Genomic DNA, 10,649 nt, shown 5'->3' with positions numbered 1-10,649 from the left:
GAAGGAAGGAAGGAAGGAAGGAAGGAAGGAAGGAAGGAAGGAAGGAAGGAAGGATGGAAGAAAAAGATATTATCAAGTAACTAAGGAGGCTAAGAAATCAATGATGGTGGTAGTGGACAGTTAAATATGATTCTCCTACTTCTGTTACCCTGATTTGTAAAAGCAATATATATCATTCTAAAAGATGGTTCAGGCTACCTAGTATACATTTAGGGAAGGCCACAGAAAAGAGAAGGGTGCAAAATGAGATCTTAATGAAGCCTATACATCTTTTATTGAAGCACCTATTATAAGTCTTTATTGCTTTGCATTTTTGTTCTAAATATCCCATTGCATTATATTCAAGCTATAGTTCCTTGTACATATTGACCATTTAAAAATTTTTTTTCATTCATTCCTCATGTTCCTTTTCTTTCTGTATTTGTTACCAAGTCTTTGTGAGGCTGGTGGGGAGAGGGGACTCAAAATATGATCCTATAATACATAAATGACATCTATATCCCTCCAGATTTGAAACATGTTTATTGCACTCTTCTTGAATTATTTAGCAATCACACTTCGCTTAGAAGAAGAACAAAAAAGTAGACAGCAGAAGAAACACAACCAAATGTAGACAGCAAAGAAATCAATCTGGAAGGGGGGAGGGCAGCTATTCATAGATAGTCGTTGATCCTCATAGTTACTTTATAATCCTTTATGCAACAGCTCTGCACCATCTCTGACATAGATAAGAGAAAGAAAAACCAAGAAAAGGTAAAAGTATTGGTAAACACACTTATGTATCAATGAGTTAATCTAAGATTCAATTAAAGCCAGCTTCTGAAATGAAAATTGGGAATGACTATAAATAAAGAGATACAGCAATTTCTTTCCCTTGGCAATTTTATACCATCATCTGAAACTGAAGTAGAAAAAAAAAACTAATAAAAGTTCAAGTACTTTCTTACATGTCTAGAATTTAATTTTTTTTCAAATGCTTTATTAACTTCTGATTTACATCATTCATTTATGGCAGATTTTGACTTACAAATTTTCTCCCCGTTTTTCCCCTACCCATCTCCCCAAAACAGCAGTCCCACAGGATATCCCCACCTCTGATCTGCTCTCTCCCATATTTTCTCCCATACCCCTTTCGAATTTTCCAGTGGATCTCTATGCCTCAGTGCCTGTATATGTTATTTCTCAATTACATGTAAAATAGTATTGATAATAGTATATATATACATACATATTTGAATATTTGATTTTAAAACTTTGAATTCCAGATTCATTCCCTTCCTCCCTTGTCACCCACCCTAACTGGGAAGATAAGCAGTTCAGTATACATTGTACATGTGTGGCTAATACAAAACAATAACATAGTAGATATATTGTAAAAGACTGACTATATTTCCCTCCCTCCTATCCCACCTCCCACTTCTTCTGTTCTCTACTTTGATCCCCGTCCCTTTTCAAAAGTGGGTGCTTCCAACTTCCCTCCCCCCAGCTTGCCCTCCCTTCCATCATCCCCGCTCTCATCCCCTTCTCCCCCTACTCTCCTGTACGGTGAGATACCCTATTTGGTGTGTATTTCATTCCCTACTCAAGCCAAATTCAATGGGAATAAGGTTGACCCATTCCCTTTTGCCTTCCTATTCTTCCCCTCCAGTGTAACCATTTCCCCTTGCTTCTTCTGTATGAGATAGTTTACCCCATTCTGTCCTTCCCATCTCCTCTCATTATATCCCTCTCTCACCTCTTAATTTCACCTTTTAAGTATCTTCCCTTCCTGTTAAATTGGTCCTGTGCCCTCTATCTACGTATACCTGTAAATATATATATACACACATTCACATATGTATTCATATGCCCATATACCCTCATATATAGACACATATATATACGTATATATATATATATATATATTTCTATTCCCTTAAACTATTTTCATACTGAGAAAAGTTTCATCAGTTACAATTATTGTTATTCCATGTAGGAATGTTAATAGTTCAACTTTGATAAATTCCTTATGATTTCTTTTCCCTGTTTAGCTTCTCAAGCTTCTCATGCTTCTCTAGCTTCTTGTATCTGAATGTCCAATTTTCTATTCACCTGTTTTTTTCATCAAGAATGCTTGAAAGTCTTCTATTCCACTGAATGACCATATTTTCCCCTGAAACATGATACTCAGTTTTTCTGGATAGGTGATTCTTGGTTTTAATCCCAGCTCCTTTTTTAAAATTATCTCTCCTGGATCTATTTTCCAAGTCAGTGGTTTTTCCAATGAGATATTTCACACTGCCTTCTATTCTTTCATTTGTTTGGCTCTGTTTAACAGCATCTTGATTTCTCATAAAGTCATTAGCTTCCACTTGCTCCAATCTAAGTCTGAAGCCATGATTCTCCTCAGTGAACTTTTGAGATTCTTTTTCCATCTGGCAAATTCGACTTTTTAAGGCATTCTTCTCCTCATTGCCTTTTTGAGCCTCTTTTGCCATATGAGTCAGTCTGTTTTTAAGGTGTTATTTTCCTCAGTCAAGCTGTTGACTCGCATTTCATAATTTTCTTGCATTGTTCTCATTGCTCTTCCCAATTTTTCCTCCACTTCTCTTATCTGCTTCTTAAGGTCCTCTATGGCCTGTAACCAACTCATATTTTCCTTTGAAGCTTTTGGTGCAGGAGTTCTGACTTCACTGTCTTCCTCCTGTTCCATGCTTTGCTCCTTTTTGTCCCCAAAATAGGAGTGTAATGTTGGAATCTTCTGTCTGCTTTGTTTCCTTTGCCTGGTCATGTCACTCCTCAGTCACTTGACCCCTGGGCTTTTTGCCACAGTAGGACTCTGCCCCTAGACAGGGGAGCTTTCATCCCAAATGCTGGGGTTTTCTCAGTTGCCAGAGGTATTAGATGGGTGCCCTCTCTGAGGTCTCTACCCACTCTGGCAAGCTGGACACACACCCCAGGACCTCCACCCAGGACTCCAATCCAGATCCAAGCAGGTTAAAGCAAGAGCAATTACCCCTCAGACTGGTGCTTGGTCCCCCTACACTCTGCAGGCCAGGAGCTGAAGCTGCCACGTGGAGCTGGCTGGCTGTGCCTGCGCCTCAGTGGCTTCTCACCCCAGGGGCAGGGGGGCGAAAGCCATGCCCTCCCAATTACTGGTCCCAAAGTCCAGACTGCACTGGCCTCTCACTTTGTCCTTCGCATCTGTGTGTTGATAAATCCGGAAATGGCCACAGCTGCTGCTGATCTGGAGTCCCTCTGGCCGAGGCTGGTCAGGCCTGCCCTGGGGCTAAAGCCTCAGCATGGCGCTGGGCTTGGCTCCCAGAGCACTGTGCTGGCCAATTCCTGCTGGCCGGCTGGGCTGTCCTCAGAGGGAGGTTAGCTTCCCTGTGTCATTTTGTGGATTCTGCAGCTCCAAAGTTTATTTAGAGTCCCCTTTTTACATGGATTGGGGAAGGTGGAAGCTGGAGCCGCAGAGAGGTCCTGCTTCTACTCCACTATCTTGGCTCCGCCCCCCTAGAATTTAATTCTTACATTATTCAATGATAATTCAAAGATCATACAAAAGGACAAAGAGTAAACATCATATTTTCCATTCATCACCATTGAACATAATTGAGACTATTTCTTCATATGGATAACTATACTGTATACTATATTGGAATCACTGGGAGTTAGAGGGTAAAAGTGTATCTGAGAAACATATCATGCTTATTTTTTTTTGGAGGGGGGAAGGCAAGGTAATTGGGGTTAAGTGACTTAGCCAAGGTCATACAGCTAGTAATTGTGTCAAGTGTCTGAGGACCAATTTGAACTCAGGTCCTCCTGACTCCAGGGCAGATGCTCTATTCACTGCAACACCTAGCTGCCCCTATGTAATGGAAATGCAAACTTAAAGATCTTCCCTGCCCCTAGGCTAGAGTGCACCTGGAGCCTGGGGTGGGAGGCTTGTTTTTCAGTAGATACTTTTTGATTGGCCAGTGGGTCAATAAGGTTGTTACATTCTCTGAGCCAGGAGAAGGCTATATAAGCCCTGATGTGTAGCTTTGTTTTGGGACTCACTTTGAGAAGTGTTCTGTGATTTGATCTGAATTCTGGGAAGCCATTGTTGAGAGTCCCCCGGCTTTGAAAAACCCAGAATGTGGAAACCCAGATGTTGACTGGGTATGGATGTAATGGTTGGACAGTTTGGAAATCTGTCTACTTGATGTTTCTGTCTTGATAATTATGCCTGTATACTTTGAGGTTCAGGGTGCTGACCTTTTCTCCTGAACAAGGTAAACGATATATGTCTGACTGATTAAAGTAAGCTTGTTAACCCATTTTGAGTTGCTTTCCTTTAACAAAGCAGATCCAAGAACCTGTGGTAGCTGCAAACCCTGAGGACGCTTGGGGTGCTTGCTGCAACACCCTAACAGCCCTCCTTCCCCACCTAATACCTATTTATCAATTCTTCTTTTGCACCTCATTTGTATAAAATAACTACTCTTTTTAGCTCTTCCTACATGGTTATACTTTAAAAAATTCATATCATGCTCAGGTTTTCACCAATCTTTCTTATGAACTACCAAATTATTAATAAGAATCTTCGACAAAAATTTCACATTTTACATATATAAAAAGTAAACAGTCTGTCCTTATAGATCCCTTTGCTATGTATCTTATATTTATATTGGTTCTTGCGTGTCAAATAGTCTACTACTTTCAGAATTTTTTTTAACAAAGTCTTGAAAATCTGAGAGTTTATCAAATGTCCATTTATTTTATTCAAGAAAATAGTTAACTTTGGAGGTTATGATATTTTTGGCCAGAGGCCCAGTTCTTTTGCTCTTCAATATGCTGTGTTCCAAGACCTGCAGTCCTTTAATGTTTCTGCTGTTAGGTCTTATGTAATTCTATTTGTGGCACCATCATGAATTTGTTTTAATCTTGATGCTGTTAATATTTTTTTTCCTTGAGCTGGGATTTCAGAATTTGACTATGATATTCCTAGGAGTTTTCCTCATAGGATCTGTTTTAAGTGGTGATTGATGGATTTTTTTTCTATTTCTACTCTCAGCCTCCCTCCCCTTGTTCTAAAGCTCGGGGATAATTTTCTTTAGTTATTTCTTATATTGTTGTATCAAGATTTCTTTTTTTATTGTAACTTTCAGTTAATCCAATTACTTTTATATCTTCTCTTCTTGATCTATTCTCCAAATCTGTTGTTTTTCTTATAAGATGTTACACTCTCTTCTATTTTTTCATTATTCATATTTTGCTTAATCATTTCTTGATCTCTTATAATTTCGGCGGCTTCACTTCGCCCAATTCTAATTTTCAGGTGTCATTTTCTTATTTAAGATTATGGATCTCCTTTTCTAGTTGGCGGACTTTTCTTTTATACTCTTCTTGTTTTTCTTGGATTATTCTTATTTTCTTCTTTAGTTTTGCCTCTATCTCCGTCCTTTGATTTTTTAAATCTTTTTAAAGGTCTTCTATAAATTCTTTTTGGGCAGGTGACCATTTGATGTTACTCTCTGGGGTTTCTTTACTCCAATTGCCTCCTCTGAAGATGAACCCAAGTCATCTCTATTCCTATAACAAGTTTCTAGAATTTGATTCTTTCTCTTTTTTTCTCTGTGCATTATTATGCCTATTCTTTTACAATTTCTTTATTTATTTTTAATTTTCAACATTCATTTCCACAAGATTTTGAGTTACAAATTTTTCTCCCTATCTTTCCCCTATCCCCACCCCCAAAAAGCTAGCCTACTGAATACCCCATTCCCCAATCTGTTCTCTCTTATATCCTCCCCCTTTGCCCCCTAACTTTCTAGTGAGGCAAGATGGATTTCTACACCCTCAAGCCTATATATCTTATTTCCCAGTTGCATGTTTAAAAAAATTTTTTTATACACATTTGTTTTTAAAACTGAGTCTCAGATTTTTTCCCTTCTTCCCTCCCTCACCCACCCCCAATGGAAAGATAAGCAATTCAATATAAGTTGTACATGTGTAGTTACACAAAACATTTCCATAGTAGGTATATTGTGAAAGACTGACTGTATTTCCTTCCATCCTATCCCATCCCCAACTTATTCTATTTTCTCCTTTGACCCTGCCCCTTTTCAAAAGTGTTTGCTTCTAACTACTCTCTCCCCCAATCTGCCTTCCCTTCTATCATCCCCCCTTTTATCCTCTTCCCTCCTTTTTTCCTGTATGGTAAGATACCCAATTGAGTGTGTATGTTATTCCCTCTTTAAGCCAAATTCAATGAGAGTAAGGTTGTCCCATTCCCTTTTACCTTCCTGCTCTTCCCCTCCATTGTAACAGTTTTCTCTTGCCTCTTTTATGAGATAATTTACCCTAATCTATCTCTCCCTTTCTCCTCCCAATATATTCTTCTCTCACCTCTTAATTTTATTTTTTAGATATGATCCTTTCATATTACCTCATCCTGTGCCCTCTGTCTATGTACATACATATGTACACCCTCACATATACATATTTATAAAAACCTACACCCTCCTATACATACATATATGTATGTATACATATATATACATACATATATATTCCCTTCAACTGTCTTCATACCAAGGAAAGTCTTATGAGTTACAATTATTGCTTTTCCATGTAGCAAGGTAAATAGTTTAACTTTAATAAGCTCCTTATGATTGCTCTTTACCCTCTCATGCTTCTCTTGCTTCTTGTATTTGAAAGTCAAATTTTCTGTTCAGCTCTGTTTTTTTTTTTCATCAAGAATGCTTGACTGGCCATGTAACATTGAGCAAGTTATTTAACCCCAATTGTTTAGGGGTGGCCAGGTGGCACAGTGAGTAAGAGCGCCAGCCCCAGTGTCAGGAGACCTGGGATCAGTTCCAGCCTCCGATACTTGGCACCCACACAAAAATAATAATAACTGGCCGTGTAACCTTGAGCAAGTTACTTAACCCCAAATGCTTTAAAAAAAAAAAAAAGAATGCTTGAACGTCATCTTTTTATTGAATGACCATATTTTCCCCTGTAGCATTATACTCAGTTTTGCTGGGTAGGTGATTCTTGGTTTTACTCCTAGCTCCTTTGACCTCTGGAATATCATATTCCAAGCCCTTTGATCCCTTAGGGTAGAAGCTGCTAGATCTTGTGTTATCCTGATTGTGTTTCCACAATGCTCAAATTGTTTCTTCCTGACTGCTTATAGTATTTTCTCCTTGACCTGGGAACTCTGGAATTTGGCTATAATATTTCTAGTTTTCTTTTGGGGATCTTTTTCAAGAGGCAATTGGTGAATTCTTTCAATTTCTATTTTGCCTTCTGGTTCTAGAATACCAGGGCAATTTTTCTTGATAATTTCTTGAAAGATGGTGTCTAGGCTCTTTTTCTGATCATGACTTTCAGGTAGCCCAATAATTTTTAAATTATCTCTCCTGGATCCATTTTCCAGGACAGTGGTTTTCCAATGAGATATTTCACATTGCCTTCTATTTTTTCATTTTTTTGAATCTGTTTTGTAGTATCTTGATTTCTCATAAAGCCATTAGCTTCCATTTGCTCCAATCTAATTTTGAAGGAATTATTCTCTCCAGTGAATTTTAAAAATTCCTTTTCCATCTGGCAAATTCCGCTTTTTAAGGCATTCTTCTCCTCATTGGCTTTTTGGGCCTCTTTTGACATTTGAGTTAGTCTTTTTTTTAAGGTGTTATCTTCTTCAGTCAGGCTGTTGACTCACTTTTCTTGATTTTCTTACATCATTCTCATTTCTCTTCTGAATTTTTCCTCCGCTTTTCTTACTTGGTTTTCAAAATCCTTCTTGAGCTCCTCCATGGCCTGTAACAGTTCATATTTTTCTTGGGGGTTTTTGATGCAGGAATTCTGACTTTATTGTCTTCCTCCTGTTCTGTGCTTTGATCCTTTTTATCCCTGAAAAAAGAATCTATGGTAGAACTGCATTTTCTCTGCTTGCTCATGTTGCCCAGTCAATTACTTCACTTTTGAACTCTTGCCATAGTCGAACTCTGCTTTCAGAATGGAGAGAGCTTTGTCCCAAATCGCTGGGGTTTTTGCAGCTGCGAGAACAACTAGGAGGGCACCCTCTCTGCAGCCCCCACAGGCTCTCGCACCTGGCCACACACCCCAGGGCCTCCACCCAAGACCGTGATCCAGATCCAAGCAAGTCAAAGCAAGAGTGATTTCCCTTTGAATGGCTGTTTGGTCCCCCTGAAGGCAGCCATGTGGCTGTAGCTGGGGCCACCACACCTCCACTGATTCTCGCCCTGGGGACGGGCCTGACCGTGCTCTTCCCACAGAGCTCCACATTGACCTTTTACTTTCTCTCTGTCATTTGTCTGGAAACCACCACAGCTTCCAATGACTCACTCTCCTGAAGTGAGCTCCAGCTGCTGCTGGTCAGGGCTGCCCTGGCAAAAACCACATGGCTCGCACTGGGCTGGGCAGGCTCCAAGCATAGGTGTGACAGACCCTTCCTGCCGGCCTGCCGGGCTGCCTTCAGCGGGAGATTTGTTTCTCTTTGTCACTTTGTGGCTTTTGTAGCTCTAAATTTTATTTAGAGTCATTTTTTACATGTATTGGAGGAGGTGAGCACTGGAGCTGTGGGGAACTCCTGTTTCTACTCTGCCATCATGGCTCCGCCCCACCCCATTACGCCTATTTTACATGAGATAAACATTAAGAGATTGTCTGACAGCTAGATGAATAGAGTACTGGATTTGGAGTCTAGAAAACTTGAGTTCAAATGCTGCCTTACATGACTAGCAGGCAAATGACACCCAAGGTCAAGCTACTAGGAAATATGTTATGTATGGAACTATTATCATACTGTCTCAGAAAATAAAGTGACACAAATGAAGTGCTTTGCAAATCTTAAAGCACTATGTAAATGCTAGCTATTACTATTACTGCTACTGTAAGGGTTAGTGAATGAATTCTTGTGCTCACTTCTGTCAACCACCAGGTCATATCAATCCTTTCTGCTTGTTCAACCAGACATAGTCCAATGTCCTAATGGAATATGAAATGAAGTCAATTCTGGGCTGCACAGACATGAAGTATGTGTGGAAAATTAGGCAAGAATTGAGTTGAAATCATGTTCTGCCATCTCTATTCCTGTTACCTAGTTAATACTTAACAATAAATAGCATCCCATCTAAAATTCTAGGCAGTTGGGTAGGAACGGTGGGTACTGCTTGGTCTGGAATTGGGAAGACTTGAGTTCAAATTTGGCCTCAGATACTTCCTAGCTGTATGACTTTGGGCAAGTCACTTAACCACTGTTTGTCTCAGCTTGTTCAAAGTGTAAAATGAGATTACTAAAAGCACCTACCTCCCAGGTTTTGGTTTGGTTGTTTTTGCTTTTGTTTTGATGATGAAATGACATATTTGAAACGTGTTTAGCATAGTGTCTGGCATATAAAGGTCCTATATGAATGTCATGTATTATGATGATGATTACTACTATTATCTGTCTCTCAACTTTAAATTCATTAAGTAAAAAACTGCCAAAAATTTACTTAAAATGTTGCTTTTAGCATGTAATTTTGTAATGGAAATGCTTAAAGATCTTCCCTGCCCTTAGGCCCTTTGATAGGCTTAAGAGATGCTGAGAACCTTCCTTGATTTGAAAATATACTCTGCCTCCCAATAGGCTGAATGTGGTCACATGGAACCTGTGGCAGGAGGCTTGGTTTTCAGGAATGCCCACACCTTGATGCTGTGTGATTGGGCAGTGGATCAAGAGGGTGGTTACATTCTCTGACCCAGGAGAAGGCTATATAATCCCTGATGTGAGGCTTTGCTTTGGGGCTCACTTTGAGAAGTGTTCTGTGATTTGATCAGATGAGACTCTGGGAAGCCGTTGTTGAGAGCCCCGTGGCTTTGAAAAACCCAGATGTTGATTTGGTATGGATATAACGGTTGGACAGTTTGGAAACCTGTCTACTTGATCTGTTTCTCTGTCTTGATAATTCTGTTTGTATATCCTGAAGTTCGGGGTGCTGACCTTTTCCCCCTGAACTAGGTAAAGGATACATGTTTGACTGATTAAAGTAAGCTTGTTAACCCATTTCAAGTTGCTTTCCTTTAACAAAGCAGATCTAAGAACCTGTGCTGGCATCCATCCTGGGGACACTGGGGTGCTTGCTGATATAAACTTCTCCATTAAAAAACTTGCAATAGTTTTCCATTGTCAACCATATTAAGTCTGCATTCTTTATCAAAGTCTTTTACCAGTCAGTTCCCCCTTATCAATCTGAACTTACTTCTGTTTACTTCCCAATAAGAAGAACCTTCTACTTTGGCTAGATCCATTGAGTTTTTCATAATATTTGACAATGAGCTATCACATCCTCATCCATGCCTCAGCAAGATTTGGTCATGCTATTTCCCTTGCCTTGAATGCCCTATCCAGCTATCTTATTAATTGAGTTCCATCTCCTCCATAAAGATTTCCTTGAAAACTCAGTGATGGTAAGTATCCCCCCTTCCTCAGTGTTCATAGAACCAACTCCACACTATATATTTTTGCATTAATACTATTAAGGTTAGGGGCTGCCAGGTGGTGCAGTGAGTAAGAGCACCAGCCCCAGAGTCGGGAGACCTGGGATCGAATCCGGGCTCAGATACTTAGCACCACACCCAGAAAAAACTGGCCGTGTTACCTTGAGCAAGTT

At 39.7% G+C, this 10,649-nt stretch overlaps 1 protein-coding gene, 1 long non-coding RNA gene and 1 pseudogene across 14 annotated transcripts in view; 1 reads left to right on the top strand and 2 right to left on the bottom strand.

The window, feature by feature from the left end:
- Positions 1 to 8,280, bottom strand: part of LOC138160901 (small COPII coat GTPase SAR1A pseudogene) — a 17,700-nt pseudogene extending 9,420 nt beyond the window's left edge.
- AOPEP (aminopeptidase O (putative)) overlaps positions 1 to 10,649 on the bottom strand; it is a 567,977-nt gene that overhangs the window by 365,080 nt on the left and 192,248 nt on the right. The window lies entirely within an intron of this gene.
- The window catches only part of LOC138161151 (uncharacterized), a 45,819-nt gene that overhangs the window by 25,183 nt on the left and 9,987 nt on the right, over positions 1 to 10,649 (top strand). The window lies entirely within an intron of this gene.

This window comes from Petaurus breviceps, unplaced genomic scaffold (genome assembly GCF_028583685.1).
Source record: "Petaurus breviceps papuanus isolate PSGF00001 unplaced genomic scaffold, PetGlider_PUasm1.0 183, whole genome shotgun sequence".
Lineage (NCBI taxonomy): Eukaryota > Metazoa > Chordata > Mammalia > Diprotodontia > Petauridae > Petaurus > Petaurus breviceps.
Note: the sequence above shows the minus strand (reverse complement) of the source record. Positions and strands in the feature narration are given on the sequence as shown.